The following is a 24946-nucleotide window of genomic DNA, read 5'->3' as shown; positions in this document are numbered from 1 at the left end:
CATTAGCTTTCCTGCTGCATTTGTCCTCTTGGAAACACTGCCATGATGATGATTTGGTTTAATGTATTTCACCTTGTGGTATCAATAGGTCCTTCTGATGGTATACTTACCTTTATTTAGCAAGCCAAGTAAGTACTGTTAGACACAAAAGTCAGCTTGAGTATACTAAATAGAGCCATGTTACATCACTAGCAGGATTTATCAGAATCTGTTTTGGTGATTCCATATTTGATTACATCTAAAATATACCCAATTTTCAGGCCCTTGCTGTTGTGTTTGGCCTTCTTGCTTTTGCTGTCTTTATTATACTCTCATCCACTCTCAGGAAGTGAACAAGTTTTTTTCTGGAACTCAGCCATCTTATTGACCCAAATATTCTTGACTCAGAAAATCTTTTTTTTTTTTTGCTTTTCATGGTAGTGACTTTTGTCCAAATTTTCTATTTAATATTCAAACACTTCATGATGATCTTTGCAGATACCACATTCCCATAGATGTTTTTTCATCTTCTATAAGGAGTAAAGAGGAGGATTTACTTGCTGTGTGGTGTGTGGTTGTTTTCATTTTTTGTTTCCCCAGAGGTCATGATAACTTTGTCAGACATGAGAAGTTGTGCACTGATTTATGGTGGTCATATTTCTCCTCTTTCCTTCTCCCTTGGCCAAAAGTTTTCAATTCCTCTAGCTAGTTCAAGAGATTATCAGTGTGGGTTTTTAGGCATCAGTTTTTTCAGACAGACACAGAATCTTTCCTTTTTGATGCCTTGTTAACAGCAAACTGATTTTTTTCTCCCCATTTCCCTTGCTATGACATCTAATTGCTCAAAAATATTTGCATGGTATTTATTGTTCCTCAGAAGCACCACATGCTTGGCCAAATACTCAAATTACAGTAACTGGTCCTGATCGATTGTGTACATCTGCTGAGGAGATATTCTTACACTCAGTAGCAAGCTGGAGATGTTGCTGGAGTCCTGGAGGTCATACAACATACAACGGGCTTGTCTTCCTTCATCTCGAATTCTTCCACCTGGGTCTCTGTCATCTCTTAGCAGGTTATTCCTGGAACAGCCATCTCAGCAGCTGCCTTCAATAAGCTCGCCGCTTTCGCTGGAGCCACACCTGGGCGGGGCTCCGTCCCGCAGACTTGCCTGATGAATTACCCAGCTCGCCCTGCGCGGCCCAGAGACAGTTGGTTCCGTCCTGCCCGCGCTTCACAGCGCTGCAGGGCCTAGCGTCCCAATTTGGCTGGTTTGTGGTTCAAAGAGACCACAAATAGGCTGTTTGGCTCCGAGAAACCAACAAAAAGCGGTGTTTTGTTTTGTTTTTCCTCGCCATGTTTGGGAAGAAACGTTATCAGCCTGAATTGGAATGGCGGAAAGGGGACTCGAACTGAGAGTCCTGAAATCCGGATTCCTGCTTACTAATTTAGGTAAGGCGACTTGTAATAAAACAGAAGTTTCACACATTATGACAGTGATGATTGCTAACCTTCTAATTTTTTTTTGATCATTATATGACTGGATATATATATATATATATATATTTTTTTTTTTTTTTTTTTTTTTTTTTTGCGGTACGCGGGCCTCTCACTGCCGTGGCCTCTCCCGTTGTGGAGCACAGGCTCCGGACGCGCAGGCTCAGCGGCCATGGCCCACGGGCCCAGCCGCTCCGGCATGTGGGATCCTCCCGGACTGGGGCACGAACCCGTGTCCCCTACATCTGCAGGCGGACTCTCAACCACTGCGCCACCAGGGAAGCCCTGACTGGATATTTTTTTTAACATCAAATGTTTAAAAGTTTATATATATATATATATATATATATATATATATATATATATATAATTTTGAAAAATTACTTGTATAACTGGAGCAAAATCATGGGTTTCTGAAAATATTTATATATTGTTCAGTCCAACACAGTGCAGTTCCTTTGTTAAATTAAAATTGGTCATTTTTCATGGCTTGTGATAGTGACCTGGTTTCAATGTAAAAAACTCTGAAGACATCGCATACCCAAAAGTAAGGTAATGCTGAGTGACAGTTTGATTAGTCTTTCTCATGCGGGAAAAGAAGAAAATGAGTATTATTTTGGGCAGAAGTAATTAAGCCTCACTTAGTGTTCCTGTTCAATGTCTGTGGAAGAGTTTTAGTGATATTAGAAGAACAAAAGAAGAAGGGTGCTAGGTACAGACTAATGCCACTTCCAATTTTGTGATTGTTGTAGATGGAAAAACGTACAGCTTGAGCGTCAGATTCTAAAGGCTCTTCATATATGTATTAAACTTACTATTGGAATGAGACATACCTCAGTGACACAAATCTGGGAAGAATTTCATAGCATACACTTTGATGCTGGGATAGGTTTAAGTCTGATCCACAGCCAAACACCAATGCTCTTATTTTGTGCATTTTCAAAATCAGCTCGCTTTCTTTACTTATATTTTCCCTAACCCTGTCCATTGTGCTTTATTAATATATGTCTGTTTCCATGTTATTTGATAGATGATAGATGCTATCTGCAGATGATAAATTTCTTTGAGGGAAGATCTATATAATTTCTCCTTTCTCCAATAGTAAGAGTTTATTAAGATGCTTCATGTTTTTAAAAAGCAATAAATAATCTTCAAGTTTATCTTAAGTATTAAATAATATAAATATGTATTGTTATTCTGAGTGGCAATTTAATGCATATATTTTATCCATTAACGCAAAAGGCAACAATTATAACTTCTGTACATCCTAAATGATTATGTAGCTTTGCCTTTTTTTACATGTGGTTAGTTCTCCAATTACATATAAATAGAATGAATCCACATTTTATTTTTCAATCTGGGAATCAAATTTTAAGACTAAAAGGAGGAGAAATTCCTACTATTTTAGATATCTGGGAAGCTAGCATAACCCTACATATAGAAAATGTCAGTATAGATATTTGTGATCAAGTACAGTATGCCCTCATTATATATACTAAGAATTTTCTATGACCATTTTATATAAAATAGCATTTCCCAAAGCTTCCCACTATTCTCCTTTATGCTTCATACTCCCTTTCTTTATAACTGTAGCTGACACATATTGCAGTATCACTAACACTCAAAGTTCTGTTCTAAGTGTTTTGCATGTATTAATTTATTTAATATGCTCTATAATTGGGTTATTATTATCTGTGATTTACAAACTAGGAAACAGAAATACACAGAGACTTAGAAATGAGTCCAATGTCATGCATGTCATACAGCTAGTAAGTGAAGGAAGGGGGCCCCAGGTTTCAAAACCTGGCAGTTTGTCCAGAGTTTGTGCCCTAAGCAACTGTACAAAACTGTCTCTTCCTTCATACAACTTACTGCCACTTTGCATATTGTATATTTTTGTGTGTGTATGTTTATCTATTTATCTTCTCTCTCTCCCCAAAAGGATGCAGGCTCTTTAACAATACAGATTTTTCTTTTTCTTTTTTACACTGCTGACCCTCATTAACTAGAATGTCTGGCTCATAGTAGGCCTCAAATATTTATAGAAGCAGTCAGAGAATGAATGAACCATTACCAACTTTACATCTACATTATTTTCATACATATATGTTTTGACAATATCATGTTTATGACTTCAGAGTCCTGAGCCCTCTCTAGTAGGTCCATATGAAGCAAAATATGAATCTAAAATAATCCCATAAATAACATGAAACTGAGGGTAAAATCACATGGACGTTCCAAAGTGCCTGTAAAGAGAGAGAATCCATTTAGGATAGAGCAGAAAGGAAATAAGCAGTACCAGAATAAAGCAAAAGAGCGTAAACATGAGTTTATGAGAAAAAGAGAGACCCCTGAGACTTCTGGAGTGGTAGTCTCCTATGTGTATTGTGTGCACATTTTGGCATAAATGTGTAGGGGTTCTGGAATAAATCATAATTTTTATTTCATCTTAAGTTACATTTGTTTGTAAGTTTTAATGTATATAATTACTGCACATGCAAAATTCATAAATAAATTGATATGGATTATAAAGGCAGAGTGTGTTTAAAATCTAGCAATTAGGTGACCAAATAAAGTAGCTTTGAGGGCATCTGCAAGTGTCACCTGAAAAAGAATCCGCTTTAAAACATGGCCATCCTCAGGTATTTCATCATTTCAGTAACCTTTCTCACAGTGGCTTTCACAGATCTATACCAGTGAGGCCATAGCTTTGTGCAACAATTTTTTTCTATCCTGGATCTTGAAGCAGCAGAAATTCTGGGACCTATGTCTATGAACCCTGATCATACCACAGCAGCCTGACCGTCATCTGTGGTATCTGGGCATTTGAGGTTAGAGGAGGGAGAGAGGTGGCCATAGAGCAAGAGGAAGAGGCAATGGGCAGCTGTTTTATCAGCACTGCCATCATGTGCAGCTTTAGAAATAGCCTAGCTCTCATATCCTCTCTCCTAATAACTTGCCAATATATTGTTGGTAGTCAGAAATGACTTTAAAAACAGACCGCTCTCATAATTATAGAAAGAAAGCTAAAACTACATATTCTCTGAGAAATGTACTGCAATGAGTGAGTTTTTTTGTTTTGTTTTGTTTTGTTTTTTACGGTACACAGGCCTCTCACTGTTGTGGCCTCTCCCGTTGTGGAGCACAGGCTCCAGACGCGCAGGCTCAGAGGCCATGGCTCACGGGCCCAGCCACTCCGCGGCACATGGGACCTTCCCGCACCAGGGCACGAACCCATGTCCCCTGCATTGGCAGGCGGACTCTCAACCACTGCGCCACCAGGGAAGCCCGCAATGAGTGAGTTTTAATAAAAATAAAAATGCCTCTCAAATCCCATTCTGTTTTAATGTTGCATGGTTGGCCTCTGATGTTGCATGGAGCCTGACATAGTATGTAATGGATCCTAGTGAGGGAGCAGGAAGGAAAGGAAGCATCAGAGAACAATTTCCTTAGTTTGTAACACTGTGCCTAGTCTTAGCTGACTTTTGTGAGAGTAGATAGAAAGAATAGGTGAAGACTCATACCTGGTTGCGAATCTTAGGTGAATTAATATTAATCTCTCTGCGCCTAAGTTACCCTATTTGTGAAACAGGAATAATAACAGTACGTACCTCATAAGGTTGTTTTGAAGATTAAAAAGGAAGGTATTTAAAGTGCCTATAATATAACCTGATACACATTTAAAAATATCTGTTATTTGTAGTAGTAGTAGGAGGAGGAGGAGGAGGAGTATATTGTCTCAAAATGAGAGCCAGCTTTGATACTATGGGACTGACACACTAGTATTTCTACATGTAAATTAACACTTGATACCACGATGAATTAGAAAATTCTCAGAATAAGTTTTTATGTAGTGAATCTTATTTCTTTCATCAGTGACAGATTCTACATCATTAATTTGCCTAAATTTATTTATTTCTGATGACTTGAGAAAGAACACACTGTTATGATAGCAGCTGTCCTTTTAATTTTTTCTTATGATATTTCTGGAAAAAGTCTTCTTTTATATAAAGAATTTCCAAATATGAATTAATTGCAAAATTTTAGCTCTCCTTTTTGTGTGTCCTGTGAGGCTAAGTTGCCAGATATTTGGTTGAAGTTTATGCACCATTTACAATTTATTAAACATATTTGTTTCTAAAAAAAATTGAAAATATATATCTCTTTTTAAAACTTTTATGCTGGGCATGTTTTAACTCTATTTGTGGTTATATAAGTTTATAACCCTTTTTGTGTCAGCTTTAATTTTTATGTCTTGTAGCACCAGTAACAGTTTCCTTATTCTTAATCTGCAAATTTAATCCACAGCACTGGGATAGAGTATTGGGTATTTGCTGCCTTAACAAAATAACATGTCCTTTATTATCCTTAAATTCTTGGAGTAAACATAGAAGAACGTGATGAAACATTCACATTCTCAGTTTTCTCTTTCTTGAGATGCAGTTGAAAAAAATCATTATTATTACAATTTGAGTGTATTGTGCTTCCTCTGAGGTACACTCTGCTAGTGTGAAGAACTTGGCTATGTCCCAATAGGTGACTGGTTATTCCCTCAAATGTCCTAAATACCTCCTGCAAAGGACCAAGGGAACTCAGCAGTCTGTATTAGTTCAGCAAGTTACAGAATATCTGTAAAAATGGCTTCTGATCCAAATATTACCCAGCATGGTCAATTATTGGACATATCTTTTTCTAAATTCATAATTCAAAAAAATCTCTGTAGATACATCTGGGTAAGATTAAACAAACTTCCATAAATCACTATAGGAATGATCTAACAGAACCATTGTACAACTGGTAAAAATAAGTATCTGCTTATTACCAGGTCAAAACTATATCTCCAAAATTTAGCTTTATTCTCTCACAAAAATATTTACTGAATGTCAAAATCATCGTTACACTAAGTCCTCCCATCTTAGAATAATCATTATCCTTCCTACTGAGTTCTATCCCTATTTTACAATCTGCCAGAAACGACTCTAATGAAAATGAAATGGAAATCATTCTGCTAATATTGACCTTAACTGAATTTATTGGTCAACCAACAGAACAGTTTTTTTTTCATTTGTAGATGTAATGCACTACAGGAAAATCTCTATTTCCAAATAATGTGTGTAATACCGATGTTAAATACATATTGTCATATTTTCTGATATATGTAAGTGGGAAATGCTTTGATCATGAAATAACACCACTCTCTAGGCATCTCCTGGAAGAGTTTATTTTAAATGTTATAATTAATATTTTAAGGTTTTTAATGTAAAATTTTATTTAAATGAGTATAGACCATTATATTAACTATAGTAAATTGAGAGTAAAGTTTTTTTTCTCGTTAACATCAAGGGAAATACAGAAGAAAACAATTACATGGAATATATTAAGTGCTTAAGGAAGTTTTTCTATTTAAAGAAAAGCAACCTTAAGTTGTGATCTATACTGGGAGTCAAGTTCATGTTGTACATTTCTATATTTATTGGTTTTCTATTGCTGAGTGACAAATTACTACAAACTTAGTGGCTTAAAACATTATTATCTCATATTTCTGTGTGTCAGGACACCAAGCACAGCTTAGCTAAATCCTCTGATCAGTGTCTTAAAAGGCTGCAATCAACATTTGAGGTACAGGTCGTCTTCCAAGCTCACTGGTTTCATTTAAAAACAAACCCAGACATAGGTAAAGAAACTGTACTCAAAAAGGGTATTACTGATCTCAGGATCTACAAGTGTCTCAAAAAGCAAACAGGGGAAGGCTTTTCTTTTATAGAGAAAGGAAAATAGGGCTTACAGGAACTTTGTGCGGGAGAGGGACAGGTGATGGCCAAAGCAGTATGCTTTAACAGGAAATGTTTCTCCCAGTGGTTGGTTCATTCTTGGAGTGAGGTGTTAAGGGGGGGTGGGTGTTCTGCACCTTAGTGCTTGCTTAATCTTGGGGATGAGCCAAAGTTCCCGGGATTGCTAGAAAGTATAGAGAGACTGAAAGATGGCAAGTAAGAACTGAAGAAGGTAGAAAAAGTTTAAGATGATTTGTGATGAAAGTGGTATGTGGAAGCTAGTAATATTTTGTGAATTTTATAAAGCCTCCTGCAAAATAGTGTTTGTGAACTAAGGAAATTGTTTAAGGATCTGGGATCAAACCTAAACATGTAGATATGAAACATATAAGCATAAGAATAAAGTGCTGTAACTGATGTAGTTTCACTAGCGCATGGAAACTGTAAACATAAAGAAAATAAATGAAAAACTTTGAGGGACCAGACATTAATTAACTTTGAATTCTAGACTTCAGCATTTGAGCTTTATAACACACCAATCATTATAATGATTCAGACTCTGAATTAATCTTCTGTAAGAATACAATGATCCATTTAAAATCGTTCTCTTTAAAAATTGTACAGCGATAAATGAGTCACTGACTATGTAAGTTTTCCATGCTATAATCTAAGTTTCTTCATCTTTTCCCCACAAATATTTGGATATGGGCTAATTTTAGAAAAAAATTACGAAGTGGTAAGGTACTTGTCTTTGGACCGCTCAGTGTCTGATTATCTTTCTTGCTTTTTCAGCAAAACTTGGTAAAAGGTCATTAATTTTAATAAAAGTAAAGGTGGTATGTTATCTATATTCTCAATACACATATAAATGGTAACATTTTATTGTATTATTTTTACAATATGACATTTAATGAACATGTGCAATCTAAGTTTTTAACACATTAAAATTGACAACATATCCTGCATATGTTTTATTAGATAATTTCAATGCACTGTTTTTTCAAGACAGTGAAACAAAAATAATTCTTATCTTGATGTTTGAAGCCAAAATGGAAAATTATTTTTTCCAGAATTTAAGAGGCTTTCTTACTGCTAAAGAAAATTAGGGTTTCTTTAGTGTTGTCAATGAAAATTTTTCAGATGACAGAATTCATTGAAATTGTAGGCAACCATCTGAATCATGTATTTCATAGGCATTTGAATGTTAAAGCTTTAATGTACCTTTAGAAACCAGAGGTATTGTCTTCATAAGTGGTATGATCTGGTAGGATTTACTTCTGACCAAATGGTGGCAGTTTGGGAAGGAAATAATCGTATTCCAATTTGCTTCATATAGTCCTTTTCCTTAGGCTAACATGTTGAATTCCGAAAAGATAAGAAACATTTCACAGCATGTATAAACACAAAAGATATTGTACAAGTTCATTTGGAATACTGTTTCAATTTTCAGACTTTTAGAATGAAAAAAATAGATATAACTTTCTGCTGGGAAAACGAGATATAATCTTTAGAGTTCATCACAAATAAGAGGAAAACATACTTCCTTGCTGTCTAAGCTCATTGAACCCTGATTTTGTTCAATACTTACGTAGCAGTCTTCAGGAAAGATATTTTTTTCTTCACACCCCTGAGGGATAGGGATCATTATTCGACCTACTTATGGCCAATGAAACCTAAAGGGAAATTTAATAGGGAAGTTTGGGGATAGCCTTTGCCAAACTCTAACAGAGACAGATGCTAGAGAATTCTTCACTGGCACCATTCCTTTTCCTTCATTTCTGCCTAGTAAATGATAAGTTGCCTGGAGTTAAAACAGCTATCTTGTGATCATGAGTCGAAAATCTTAATGACTAAAAAAATCAACAGCTATTATGGTCTAGTCGAAATCTGGAAAGCCTAGTTTCTTGGTAGTATTATTAAGTGATGAAGTCAGAGACAACCTTCAGACCTCTTCCTAAGTAATATCTTCATAAATAATATCTATATCAATTATGCCTCTTGATTAGGCTTCTATTGCTTGCAATTGAATGTGTCTTACTGATGCACAAGTTCAAGGAAAACTAGGAAGAAATCATAACAACAGGTTGACAAATAGATAAAAGAGCTTTAACCATTGTATCTAATTGATCTAATGTAAATTAGATGTTGGCAAAGAAGGCGGAAGCATGGGTTCACAAAAGAGTGAGTCAAAATGAGAAGTGTGGGAGATTGTACTAGGTACAGTAGATCCAACCCTGAGTCAAACCTAAGTTTGTAAGAAACTATCCAATCATTCAAACATTATTGTCTTTATAGTAGCCGAGAAATTATAAGAAACATAAATTTCATGTCTGAACATATATAATCCTGATTTCCTGTGACTGAAACTAACTTGGCTCATGGAATAATTTTGCTAGTTCATGGTAAACTCAGGCATGTCTAGTTTATACTCACTGTCTCCTGTGTCCCTATTAAATAAGTCAGCATTCACATCTCTCTACAATTCATTTTCATTCTACAAGGTGACATGTGGGTTGCCAGGAGGCCTACAACGTAGCATGGTGTGAGGGGTGATCTACATGCCTGTCCATGGTTCTGTTCTTTCTTTGTTAGACCCTGCTCAGATCTAAGTCATCTTGCAATGCCTGGGCAGGTCTTCCTCTGTCCCTTTAGGGTTAGCTACTTATAATCTCTGTTCCTAGGTAACATCGAGTGGTTCAGAATACTCTAACTTATCTTCTTGTGAATTTTGAAAGCCCTTTTTTTCTTCCACTCCTTTCAGCTACTTATGCACTCCTTTTTGAAGGCTGGGATTTTCATAGTTTTCCCTATACTTCTTAAGCAAATGGTTCTAACAATTGAAATATTATGTAGCTTTTAAGATTTGTTTTGCAACAGTTTTCAGAATGCTTATTGTAGGGTTCAAAAGAAAATGCATTTGCTTTTTGATTATCCTTTTATTAAAGCTAGTGCTTATATATTTGCTGCTGCTTTATTTTGTTGACAAGGGAGGGAAAACATAAATTGAAAAAACACATGCTTAAAATCAACTCATTAGCCTGGTCTGTGTACCATGTACCAGGCACTTTGTTAAGCTTAAAGGGAAATAAGATGCAGTATCTGACACTAAGGTCTTTACTGTCTATTGAGACACTCAAAAACATATAAATAATATAAAGTGGTAAGAAAGACATTTGCGATTTTGCTTTTAATATTATTATTAAAGTGTTTTAGTAGAGTGTACTCATTAATTTGAGAAACTATTGTCTTGGCATGTAGTATCCACACTGATGATTATCAGTGGTTAGAGATTATCATAGGAATTGGAGAAAACCTAATCTACTGCCTCTGTTCCCTCTTTTCATATTTCTTTTGTTCCTTATTTCAAATTGTTGTTAATTAACACTTATTACCACGTGTTAATGAAGGTTAATGGAGATCTTTAAAAGGAAAACTGACCCCATGGGAAAGCACATGGGTAGAAAAGTTAGAAAGGAGGTACTGATGTTAAGAAGAAAAGTAGAATCAAATTAAAGTTAAATTTGAATAGAAGGTAAAGTTAAAACTAAGAAAAAAAAAAAGCAGCTGCAGAAATAAGAATGACTAAAAAAGAAAAACTTTGAACACTCAGTTATTTAGGTATTTCAAAACAATATTCTTGAAGAGAAGTAGGTTATGGCTGGAAGACTAATTGCCACTGAGACAGGAATATGGATCCTGAGCAGTTACGGCTTTTCAGTAAAGAGATGTATGACCCCCAGTTTATTAACCTTTGAAAACCAAGCCCATGCGCCTGCCTCTCTGCAGTGTTCTGTCCACCCCTTTTCCATCTGGTTAGGTGTATCTTCTTTATATTCCCATAGTATCAGCCGTAACCCTAGACAAATGGAAGGGGTCCTGCGGTGGCTCCATGTGTTGTGAGGGCCCCTCTCTGGTTTTCCTCTGAAACAAGGGAATCTGGGGTCAAAGGGACTTGCCCTGCCTTCTAGACCAGTCTCTGGGCAAACCATTAGAAACCCTGCCGTAAAGGCTCCCAGCCTGTTTTTAAGGCTTGAGTAGCCCACTTTCCGCTGTGCCATTTTTATCAGAGAGTAGACCAGAGAGGGGCTAATGAGTGCAGCATCTGTACCTGAGGAATGAGTAAGGAATAGTTACTTTCACAGATAGGAAGAGAGGCATTGAATTCTGTGTAATGAGCCTGATCTGGGAAAAGTAGGGAACCTGGAATCTGCTCTATACATACTACCATATTCCTATGCAAAATTGCAGAGAAGTTCAATAATTCTAAACTTGAATTTGGTCTTGAAGCTCAGATTCCTTTAAGGCACTTTAAAGAATGATGCTAGCAAGGATGGGAGGAAGAGTTTGAAGCAACAAGGACAGACTAATCAGCAAGCAGAGAAATACTTTCCCCTCTTCTCTTCCAACTTCAGCTTAAAAACTGCAGCTTCTCTGAGGAATGGATCATAGTTTTTGGAAGGGAAAAAAGAAAATTAATTTTGAAATTGTGCTGGACTATACACATTATTTTGGTATAAGTTGCTTTAAACATAACTTGAAAACGAATCTTCCTCCTTCTCCTACATTTTTCCCTTTTCTTCTTCCATTTGACTGAACATTGCAATAAAAGGAACAGTGTCTTGGATGCAGGGATAGAAGCACATGTTGAGAATGGCAGAGTTATGCTACTAGCCTTGGAATCCCTTCCTACCTTTGGATTACTATTTATGGAAAAAATAAATATCTCCTTAATTTTTGGCCAGTGTTTTCTGTGATTTCTTTGTTGCAGCAACTTATTCTGTCCCCCAACTAATTACCTTCCAGCTGTCACAACATGACCATTCCAAGGGCATGGCTAAACATATTGAGATCTGAGGAAATGCCATACACATTATGCAAAGTAGAGTTTTGTGATATGCAGTGAAGTTTGCACAAGTTTAAAAACTAAATAATCCTTAACTGGCCTACTACAATTACAGGTCCCTTCCTAGTTCAGGAATCCTTGCATTGTGACCTAGCAAATCTGTGGAAAAATAATTATTCTAATCTATTAAATACAGGTATAATAGTTCAGACATACAAAAAAAGGAGACATTTTCTAAGATTTTCTAATAAGAAAATAACCTGCAGAGCACATACTGCACTGTTGTTGGGTGGTTTTACTCCTTTTTGATCTTTGGTATGTTCAGTGGGGAGCCATCACTGATTAAATAAAAGAAAAACCAGTATTCTTTTGTCACCTCTCAGAAATCCTTATAATATTTTTATATTTGTCCTCTTTCCATCTAATGATAATTCTTAACTATTTCCTGGCATAAAAGTTTACAAAATAATGTAGATTTTAGACTGAAAAGAGTTTTCTGGAAAATTCAAAATATCATAATATATTCTCTAGTACACTAAAAAACAATGTGAAGGACATGCAGCTAATCTGCTTTCGATGAATTTTCTTTTTTCTTTGGGGAATCACTGTGATTAGTTCATTTTGGGTGGGACTGATGCAATTATTATTATTTTTGTTTTATAAAAAAATTATACCATATGGGAACATGACTAGGGAACTTCATTTTGGTAGCAATTTTTATGTTTTTTATTCCACTCCTTCACATGTCAATACACAAAAAGAAATAACAACATTTTATGCAGTAGGTATTTCATCCAAAGTTAACCAACATATCATTAACAGAATTTTAATAACCCAAATTTCACTACAATTATAATTTAAATTAGTTAACTTATTTATTTTATTCATAAACAGATTAAAGAAAACTCTGTTCCATAATTTAGACTGCTTTAAATAATTGCTATCAAACAGTTGCTTTCTTTGCAAAGAGGATATTTTGTCATGCTAACACATACATATTTATGTACATATTTGAATTAGAAAAAAATATTCATTTTTACATAAGAAAATTTCAAGTTAGATACCTTATCTTTATCTAAAAATCATACTTTTTGTGGATTTTGTGTTTATATTTGTCAAAGCTCAAACACTCAAAGAACATACAGAACTAACAAAATATAAGAGAAACAAAATGCCTCAAAGCTCCCCCAAATAATTTCTTTGTGGGTTTAAAATCATATCAAATTCAATGAGAGGTAAGCAGTCTATCTTCTCAGTTAAGACCATGTTTAGCAGTTCTGAGTAAATTTTTCTTAGAATCTAATTTTCTCATTCACATATTTTTCATATAAAAATGGAGCACAAATTGAAGCACGCCTCATTTATTTAGGATTTAATATCTGTGACTAAAACAAACATTTATAGTAAAATAATTTAAAAGAGACCAGAAATATTTTAAAAACATATTAGATTGTCACTTGTAATTGATTTATACAGTTCTTAATATTAAATAGTATCTATGTGACATTTGAAATATTTTTCTATTTGCGGACCCCTTATTTCACTTCCTACAATGCTCCTTTTTCCACCATTGATAGCAACAACATAACAGTGGCAGTGATCACAAGAGTAAGTGGTTCTTAAGGAACAAACATATCACAGCCGGCTGTGACATCTCTTGATTATCTGCTGAGTGGCTGCTCCTTGGATTGTCCATTGCTGATTATTAGCTATAGGTTGCTGATTATTAAATTAAACCAGTTGTGCTGGTGGCTTATTCTCAGTATTTCCTCTTTCTCTATTCTCAAACTGTTTTAAAACTGACTGTCACATAGGTTCTTCTCTCATCATTCTACTTAAATGCTCCTTACTAAATTGGGCAGTAAATTTGTTAATGTCATATGGAATGAGTCTCACTTGTGCTTCACCATGTGGGATTGTTTACCATTCCCATCTTCTTAAAATTCTATATTCTGTTTCCCCTTACATGTATCTAAACATTTTTTCTTCTCCTTAGGCTTTTCTTGCTCCTCCTTCAGCTTTCTCCCCTTCAGTCTACCCTCCTTCTTCCTAGTGCTTCTTATGCATTGGCCCCTCTTTATGCACTATTGCTTGCCCTTATATATAATTACTCCTTAGTATTTTATGTTAGGTTCTGTTCTTCTTACACCTCATTTCATTTCATCAGTTACCATGTTTTGCTGTTTACCTCTTTATAATTTTATTTCCAACATCATTCTTCATAAATTTATAAAGATCTTTGGAACAGTATGTCCAAATATCTTATTATACATTTATACTTTGATTGACAGGCATTTTAAGCTGAAAGTATCTGAAATGGAATGTATCATCTTGCTCCATCCTTTTCTAAACCAGTGTTTTCTCCTTGTTACCCAAGATTAAAACATCAGAATCTCTATTAAGTTCTTTTGATTTTTTCACCCATCCAAACCAATTAATAATAAAGCTCAGCTGCCTTTACACTCTATGTGTCTGAAGAAATATCACCTCCTCTCCATATCTCTTACTAAGGTCATGATTCAAGTCCCCACCATTGCTTGTCGAGTTCTGTGTCACCCACCTGAATTGTCTTTCTGTTGTCAGTCACACCACTGTCAAATCTATCCTCCAAAGCCTGAGTGAATGGTTTTCAGATGCAAATGACACCAAATGGATTTCATTTCCATCAACTACAGTTTAGATATAAAAACTATTCTTTTTTTCTTTTCTTTTTTTGCTTCTATTGTTTTTTTGTTTTTTTTTTTTAATCACTCTTACCTTACACTGTTCACTTTGGCAAAATTGAGGAGCTTGGGGTTTCTCGTACCATATTCTCAGTTTCCTCTTTTTTTGAATGATTTCTCTTTCAAAAGCCTCTTGACCTGGGTAAATATTATTCATAGTTTAATATGAAGCTCAGGAGTTATTTCCTCTGGAAAAATGTTTATGATCAGAAGCCTTGCGCCACCACCATAGAATGGATTATAATGAATTAAACAGCTGTCCTTCTACTCTTCAATAAAATCATGTAATCTGGGAATAAAGGTAGTTTTTATTCTCTTCCAGTTAATTTTCCATTTATTTATTTACCTTAACTTATTGCACTGCCTAGGTCCTCCAGTACAATGTTGAATAAAAGTGGCAAGGGTGGGGCTTCCCTGGTGGTGCAGTGATTGGTAGTCCGCCTGCCGATGCAGGGGATGTGGGCTTGTGCCCCGGTCTGGGAGGATCCCACATGCCGCGGAGAGGCTGGGCCCATGAGCCATGGCTGCTAAAAAAGTGGCGGGGGTGAACATTCTTGCCTTTTTCCTCATCTTAAGCATAAGATATTTAGTCTCTCACCACTAAATATGATATTAGCTCTAGCTTTTCCATATTTTGTACCTTATATTTCATATTTTAATTTCTAGTTTATTGAGAATTTTTTCATAAATCAGTACTAGATTTCGTCAAATGTTTTATTTGCCCCTGAGATCTTTATTTTTTTCATGACATTCTTGGGCACTGATTTTCCATGGTCATCTCTGAATAATGTCAGCCCCTTAGGCAGGACCATGGAGCTGGGGTGGAGTGAACTGAGATGGGAATTTTACCTGACTAAAATGGCAGCAACACTTTTCACCAGGATGGAGTAGATTTTCTTGAATGAATACTTCTCAATTTGCTTTGTGTCTTTAGCAAAGATGATTTAAATGGTTTTTCATGACAGTTTTGTCAAAATACACTGCTGTTTTGGGGAGAAGAGACTTGTCACATTCTTCACACAGCCATTCTAGGAGTCTTTCAAATAACCAGTTCTTATTGAATAAAAGGACAGTTTCAGTTTTTGGGTTTTTTTTTTAATGAAACTTTTGTTTTGAGGAAATTGAGATATTCATAAGAAATTTCCCAAGTTCCAGATACTATAGTTATTTTCTAGATAATACAATATGAAGGATGTAACATTAAAATACACACCCCCACACACATATGCCTTATAGTTAAATTGCCTTATATACAGCCTTGATAGTAATTAGCCTTGTGGTAGAGTCCATGTCTTTTAAACTTTTTCAGCTAAAGTATCTATAACTCTGGAAATGACTGTATCCAGTTCACAGAAATTGTTAAGGCTTGAATGAGATAATATATATATAATGTCTGGCTTAATGGTTTATATTAAACACTCAGTTAATATTCATTAAATTGTTTTTTAAAGTTTATGTTTATATTTCTTATGGTTTATTTTGGGGATATAATTGACATAAAACATTGTATAATTTTAAGGTGTACAACCTGTTGATTTCATACATTCATATATTGTAATATGATGACCACCATAGCATTGGCTAACACCTCCAGCATGTCACATACTTATTATTTATTCTTGGTGATGAGAATATTTAAGATCTAGTCTCTTATCAACTTTAAACTATGTAATGCTGTAATGTTAAGTATAACCATAATGCTAATCAGTAGATCTCTAGAATTTATTCATCTTATAATTGCAAGTGTGTACCCTTTGGCCAACATTTTTCCAATTCTGCCATTCCTCAGCCACTGGTAACTACCATACTACTCTCTGTTTCTGCGAGTTCAGATTTTTTAGATTCCACGTATAAGTGATAACATACAATATTTGTCTTTTTTTGTGTAACTTATCTCACTTAGCATAATAGCCTCAAGGTCCATCAGTGTTGTTGTCAGTGGCAGGATTTCCATCTTTCTCATGGCTGAATAATATTCTATTGTGTTGAATATACCACATCTTCTTTATTTATTCATCCATTGATGGACAGTTAGGTTGTGTCCGTATCTTGGTTATATTGAATAATGCTGCAGTAAACATGAAGTGCAGATATCTCTTTAATATTCTGTTTTCATTTCCTTTGGATATATACCCAGAAATGGGATTTCTGGGTCATATGGTAGATCTATCTGTAGTTTTTTTAGTAGCCTCCATACTGTCTTCCATGTGACTGAACCGCTTTACATTCCCTCAAGCAGTGCACAAGGGTTCCCTTTTCTCCACATCTTTGCCAAATATTATCTCTTGGTTTTTTTTGATAGCCATTCTAACAGGTGTGAGGTGATATCTCATTGTATGTGTTTTTTTTTAACATCTTTATTGGAGTATAATTACTTTACAATGGTGTGCTAGTTTCTGCTCTATAACAAAGTTAATCAGCTATATATATATATCTCCCCATATCTCCTCTCTCTTGTGTCTCCCTCCCACCCTCCCTTATGCCACCCCTCTAGGTGGTCACAAAGCACCGAGCTGATCTCCCTGTGCTGTGTGGCTGCTTCCCACTGGCTATCTATTTTACATTTGGTAGTGTATATATGTCCATTCCACTCTATCACTTCATCCCAGCTTACCCTTCGGCCTCCCCATGTCCTCAAGTCTATTCTCTATGTCTGTGTCTTTATTCCTGTCCTGCCCCTAGGTTCGTCAGAACCATTTTTTTTTTTTTTTTAGATTCCATATATATATGTGTTACCATATGTCATTGTAGTTTGATTTGCATTTCCCTGATGATTAGTGGTGTTGAGAATCTTTTCATTTACCTGTTGGCCATTTTCTTGTCTTCTTTGGAAAAATGTCTATTCAGTTCCCCTGCCCATTTTGTTTTAAATCGGATTGTTTGATTTTTTTTTTATTATTATTGAGTTTTATGAGTTCTTTACATATTTTGGAAATTAACCCTTTATCCACTTTATGGATTGCAAATATTTTTTTCCCATTCTGCATCTTGCCTTATCATTTTGTTGATTGTTTCTTTGGCTATGCAGAGCTTTTGAGTTTGATGCAGTTCCATTTATTTATTTTTGTTTTTGTTGGTTGTGCTTTTGGTGTCATATCCAGAAAATCATTGCCAAGGCCCATAACAAGGAGCTTTTTCCTTATGTTTTCTTCTAGGAGTTTCACATCTTATGTTTAAGTCTTTAATCCATTTCAATTTGATTTTTCTGAGTAGTGTGAAATAGGAGTCCAATTTCACTTTTCTGTATGTGGTTATCAATTTTTCCCAGTACCATGTATTGAAGAGATTCTCCTTTCTCCATGGAGTATTCTTGGCTCCCTTGTCAAATATTGATTGACTGCATATAGAGGGGTTTATTTCTGGGCTTTCTCTTTTGTTCTGTTGGTCTATGTTTCTATTTTTATGCCACTACCATACTGTTTTAATTACTATAGATTTGTAATATGTTTTGAAATCAGAACGTATGATACCTACAGCTTTGTTCTTTTTTCTCAGGATTGCTTCGGTTATCTAGAGTCCTTTGTGGTTCCATACAAATTTAGGATTTTTTTTTTTTCTATTTATGTGAAAAAAATGCCATTGGAATTTTGATGGGGATTACATTGAATCTATAGATGACTTTATGTAGTATGTACATTTCACAATATTAATTCTTCTGATCCATGAACATAGGATGTCTTTCAATTTGTTTGTGTCTTCTTCAACTTTTTTCATCAAAGTTTTATAGTTATCACTGTACAGATTATTCATTTCCTTGGTTAAATTTATTCCTTTATTGTTTTTAATGCTGTTATGTTGCTATTTTAATACTTTCATTTTGTAATGCTATTGTGAATGGGATTGTTTTATTTCTTTTTCAGATATTTCATTGATAGTGTATAGGAGTGCAACTGATTTCTCTATGTTGGTTTTTATAGCCACAACTTTTCTGGATTTACTGATTAATTCCAACAGTTTTTTGGTTGAATCTTTAGGATTTTCTGTATAGCAAATCATATCATCTACAAAAAAAGGCAGTTTTACTTCTTTCTTTATGATTTGCATGCCTATTATTTCTTTATCTTGCCTAATTGCTTTAGCTAGAATTTCCAGCACTATGTTGAATATGGGCACTCTGGTCTTGTTCTACTTAGAGCAAAAGATTTCAGACTTTCACCATTGAGTATGATGTTTACTGTGGGTTTGTTGTGTATGACCTTCACTGTGTTGAAGTTTGTTACTTCTGTTCCCAATTTGCTGAGGATTCTTGTCATGAAAAGTTATTGTATTTTTAAAATAATTTTTTTCTCTACTGAGATGACTAAATGATTTTTATCTTTTATTCTATTCATATAGTATAACGTTTAGTAGCATGCTTGTGTTGAATCATCCTTTCATCCAAGAGATAAATCACATATGATCATGGTGTATGATCCTTCTAACATTCTGTTTAAGTTGGTTTGCTAATATTTTGTCACGTATTTTTGCATCTGTATATATCAGGGATATTTTCTTGTAGTGTCCTTATGTGCCTTTGGTATTAGAGTAATGCTGGCCTGGTAGATTGGGTTCGGAAGTGTTCCCACCTCTTCTTTTTTTGGAAGAATTTGAAAAGGATTGGTGTTAATCTTCTTTAAATATTTGGTAGAATTCACCAGTGAAACCATCTGGTCCTGGATTTTTCTGTTTTGGAGATTTTCCATTACTGATTCATTCACCTTATTCTTTATTCGTTCTTTATGATTCAGTCTCAATAAGTTGTATGTTTCTGGGAATTTATCCATTTCTTCTAGGTTATCCAAATCATTCATATTATTGTTCATAGTATCCACTTATGATCCTGTGTTTTTCTGTGATATCAGTTGTAATATCTCCTCTTTCATTTCTGATTTTATTTTCTTTCTCTCTTTTTTTTCCTTTGTCTAGATAAAGGTTTGGCATTGTGTGTATCTTTCCAAAAAAGCAATTCTTTGCTATTTTTCTTCTGTTGTTTGTCTGGTGTCTATTTCATTTTTTCCATCTTGACCTTTGTTATTTCCTTCCCTCCTTCCTAACCTTGGGCTTACTTTGTTCCTCTTTGTAATTCCTTCAGATGGAAAGTTCAGTTATTTATTTGAGATCTTTTTTTTCTTAATATATGCATTTATCAGTATAAACTTCCCTCTGAGTACTGCTTTTGAAGCATACCGTACGTTTTGTTATGTTGTGTTTCCGTTTTCATTTGTTTGGAGATTGTTTTTTGAAAATCCCTTTGATTTCTTTTTTGACCAGTTGGTTGTTCAGAATTGTGTTGTTTAGTTTCCACATTTGTAACTTTTCCAGCTTTCCTCTTGTTGTTGATTTTTAGTTTCATACTCATTGTGGTTGTAAAAGTTGCTTGGTATGATTTTAAATCTTTTTAAATTTGTTAAAGTTTGTTTTGTGGCTGATAGTATGATCTATCCTAGAGAATATTCTGTGTGCAATTGAAAAGAATGTTTATTCTTCTGCTGTTGGGTAGACATATCTATTTATGTTTGTTAGGTCCATTTGGTCTAATTTATAGTTGTCATACTGTACATTGGAACTCTAGCTTTATTCATCCTATGTAACAACTTTGTGTCCTTTGACCAATATCTCCTCATTTCTCCCACCTATCTACCCCTGAGCACTGTTCTATTATCTGCTTCTCTGTATTCAACTTCTTAGATCCCACATTATAAGTGAGATCATTCCATCTTTTTCTTTCTGTTTGGTTTATTTTATTTAGCATAATGTCTTGCAGGTCCATCCATTTTGCTGCAATGGCAAGATCTGTTCATTTAAGGCTAGGTAATATATATATACACATACACATTTGCTATCCATTCATCTGTTGCCAGACACTTACATCGTTTTCTTTTATTGGCTATTGTGAATATTGCAGCAGTGAACATGGGAGTGCAGATATCATTTTGAGGTACTGATTTCATTTCCTTTGGTTCAAAATTGCTATATCATATGGTAGTTTTGTTTTTAACTTTTTGAGGACTGTATACTCTTTTCCACATTGGCTGTACCAATTTATATTCCAATGGGATTGTTTCATTTAGATTCTTTTAATTAGTCAGTTGGAATCATCTTAATGATTATAAGTCATGTCCTCATCTGGAGCAACAAATAATCATTACTTCAGAATTTTCAAAAATTTGGGTATAAAAGACTAGTATTCTGGCTGTCTTTATGTAGTGGTGTTATTTTATATAATGTTTTCCCTGTGTTCTTTTTTGAATCCTCTAAACATTTTAATTTACAGGCATGTAGTTCATATTTCTCCACTTTCTATCACTTATTTTAACCATAGATAAAAATACATAGAAGATCAAACTTCCATTATGTACAGATGATATTTAACATATCTTAACATTTTTCTATGTCTTTTTTTCAGATTTAGAAAATCTGTTTAAATAAATGCAGTACATACAACTGAGGTCCACCTTTTCTCCTCCTTGACAGCCTACTCTCCTCCAGTCTCTTGGTAACACTTTCCCGAAGTTTGCATACTCCATACATATTTATGATATAGATATATATGTATGTATGTATATGACTATTTTTACTCATATATATGTACTCATACACCTTTGTTTTGGTGGGTTTTAAATGCTTTATCTTTTGGAGTGTCTCATGCTGTGAAGGACTTGCCTCATAAGTAAACCTGTTAATGCACTGCTGAACTTAGTCTCATTGTGTGCTACTGTCCCTTCAAGATCATATTAAAAAAAATTTTTTTTTAATATTTATTTATTTTCTTATTAGTCATCCATTTTATACACATCAGTGTATACATGTCAATCCCAGTCTCCCAATTCATCACACCACAAGCCCCATCTCCTGCTGCTTTCCCCCCTTGGTGTCCATACATTTGCTCTCTACTTCTCTGTCTCAATTTCTGCCCTGCAAACTGGTTCATCTGTACCATTTTCTAGGTTATACATAATCTGCGTTAATATACAATATTTGTTTTTCTCTTTCTGACTTACTTCACTCTGTATGACAGTCTCTAGATGCATCCATATCTCTACAAATGACCCAATTTCTTTCCCTTTTATGGCGGAGTAATATTCCACTGTATATATGTACCACATCTTCTTTATCCAGTCATCTGTTGATGGGTATTTAGGTTGCTTCCATGACCTGGCTATTGTAAATAGTGCTGCAATGAACATTGGGGTGCATGTGTCTTTTTGAATTATGGTTTTCACTGGGAACATACCCAGTAGTGGGATTGCTGGCTCATATGGGAATTCTATTTTTAATTCTTTAAGGAAACTCCATACTGTTCTCCATAGTGGCTGTATCAATTTACATTCCCACCAACAGTGCAAGAGGGTTCCCTTTTCTCCACACCCTCTCCAGCATTTGTTGTTTGTAGATTTTCTGATGATGCCCATTCTAACCGGTGTGAGGTGATACCTCATTGTAGTTTTGATTTGCATTTCTCTAATAATTAGAGATGTTGAGCAGTTTTTCATGTGCTTCTTGGCCATCTGTATGTCTTCTTTGGAGAAATGTCTATTTAGGTCTTCTGCCTATTTTTGGATTGGGTTGTTTATTAATTATTGAGCTGCATGAGCTGTTTATAAATTTTGAAGATTAATCCTTTGATGATTCCTTTGCAAATATTTTCTCCTATTCTGAGGGTTGTATTTTCATCTTGTTTATGGTTTCCTTTGCTGTGCAAAAGCTTTGAAGTTTCATTAGGTCCCATTTGTTTATTTTTGTTTTTATTTCCATTACTCTAGGAGGTGGATTAAAAAAGATCTCACTGTGATTTATGTCAGAGTGTTCTTCCTATGTTTTCCTCTAAGAGTTTTATAGTGCCCAGTCTTACATTTAGATCTCTAATCCATTTTGAGTTTATTTTTGTGTATGGTGTTAGGGAGTGTTCTGATTTCATTCTTTTCCATGTAGCTGTCCCGTTTTCCCAGCACCACTTATTGAAGAGACTGTCTTTTCTCCATTGTATATCCTTGACTCCTTTGTCATAGATTAGTTGACCATAGGTGCGTGGATTTATCTCTGGGCTTTCTATCCTATTCCATTGATCTGTATTTCTGTTTTTGTGTCAGTACCATATTTTCTTGATTACTATAGCTTTGTAGTACAGTCTGAAGTCAGGGAGTGTGATTCGTCGAGCTCTGTTTTTTTCCCTCAAGACTGCTTTGGCTATTCAGTCTTTTGTGTCTCCATACAAATTTTAAGATTTTTTTGTTCTACTTCTGTAAAAAATGCCATAATTTGGTAAGTATTGCATTGAATCTGTAGATTGCTTTGGGTAGTATAGTCATTTTCACACTATTGATTCTCCCAATCTAAGAACATGGTTTATCTCTCCATCTGTTTGTATCATCTTTAATTTCTTTCATCAGTGTCTTATAGTTTTCTGCATACAGGTCTTTTGTCTCCCTAGGTAAGTTTATTCCTAGGTATTTTATTCTTTTTGTTTCAATGGTAAATGGGAGTGTTTCCTTAATTTCTCTTTCAGCTTTTTCATCATTAGTGTATAGGAATGCAAGAGATTCCTGTGCATTAATTTTGTATCCTGCTGCTGTAGCAAATTCATTGATTAGCTCTAGTAGTTTTCTGGTGGCATCTTTAGGATTCTCTATGTATAGTATCATGTCATCTGCAAACAGTGAGAGTTTTACTTCTTCTTTTCTGATTTGGATTCCTTTTATTTCCTTTTCTTCTCTGATTGCTGTGGCTAAAACTTCCAAAACTATGTTGAATAATAGTGGTGAGAGTGGACATCCTTGTCTTGTTCCTGATCTTAGAGGAAATGCTTTCAATTTTTCACCATTGAGAATGATGTTTGCTCTGGGTTTGTCATATATGGCCTTTATTATGTTGAAGTAGGTTCCCTCTGTGTCCACTTTCTGCAGAGCTTTTATCAAAAATTGGTGTTGAATTTTGTCAAAAGCTTTTTCTGCATCTATTGAGATGATCATATGGTTTTTATTTTTCAATTTGTTAATATGGTGTATCACACTGATTGATTTGCATATATTGAAGAATCCTTGCATCTCTGGGATAAATCCCACTTGATCGTGGAGTATGATCCTTTTAATGTGTTGTTGGATTCTGTTTGCTAGTATTTTGTTGAAGATTTTTGCAACTATATTCATCAGTGATATTGGTCTGTAATTTTCTTTTTTTGTAGTATCTTTGTCTGGTTTTGGTATCAGGGTGATGGTGGCCTCATAGAATGAGTTTGGGAGTTTTCCTTCCTCTGCAATTTTTGGAAGAGTTTGAGGATAGGTGTTAGCTTTTCTCTAAATGTTTGATAGAATTCCCCTTGAAGCCATCTGATCCTGGACTTTTGTTTGTTGGAAGGTTTTTAATCACAGTTTCAATTTCATTACTTTTGATTGGTCTGTTCATATTTTCTATTTCTTTCTGGTTCAGTCTTGGAAGATTATACCTTTCTAAGAATTTGTCCATTTCTTCCAGGTTGTCCATGTTATTGGCATAGAGTTACTTGTAGTAATCTCTTAGGATGCTTTGTATTTCTTCAGTGTCTGTTGTAAATTCTCCTTTTTCGTTTCTAATTTTGTTGACTTGAGTCTTCTTCCTCTCTTTCTTGATGAGTCTGGCTAATGGTTTATCAATTCTGTTTATCTTCTCAAAGAACCAGCTTTTAGTTTTATTGATCTTTGCTATTGTTTTCTTTGTTTCTATTTCATTTATTTCTGCTTTGATCTTTTTTTTTATTTCTTTCCTTCTGCTAAGTTTGGATTTTGTTTGTTCTTTTTTCTCTAGTTCCTTTAGGTGTAAGTTTAGATTGTTTATTTGAGATTTTTCTTGTTTCTTGAGGTAAGCTTGTATATCTATAAACTTCCCTCTTAGAACTGCTTTTGCTGCATCCCATAGGTTTTGGATTGTTGTGTTTTCATTGTCATTTGTCACTAGGTGTTTTTTGATTTCCTCTTTGATTTCTTCAGTGATCTCTTGGTTATTTAGTAATGTATTGTTTGGCCTCCATGTGTTTGTGGTTTTTACGTTTTTTTCCCCTGTAATTGATTTCTAATCTCATAGCGTTTTGGTCAGAAAAGATGCTTGATATGATTTCAATTTTCTTAAATTTACTGAGGCTTGATTTGTGACCCAAGATGTGATCTATCCTGGAGAATGTT

Source organism: Delphinus delphis, chromosome 6 (assembly GCF_949987515.2).
Source record: "Delphinus delphis chromosome 6, mDelDel1.2, whole genome shotgun sequence".
NCBI classification, from domain to species: Eukaryota; Metazoa; Chordata; class Mammalia; order Artiodactyla; family Delphinidae; genus Delphinus; species Delphinus delphis.
Note: the sequence above shows the minus strand (reverse complement) of the source record.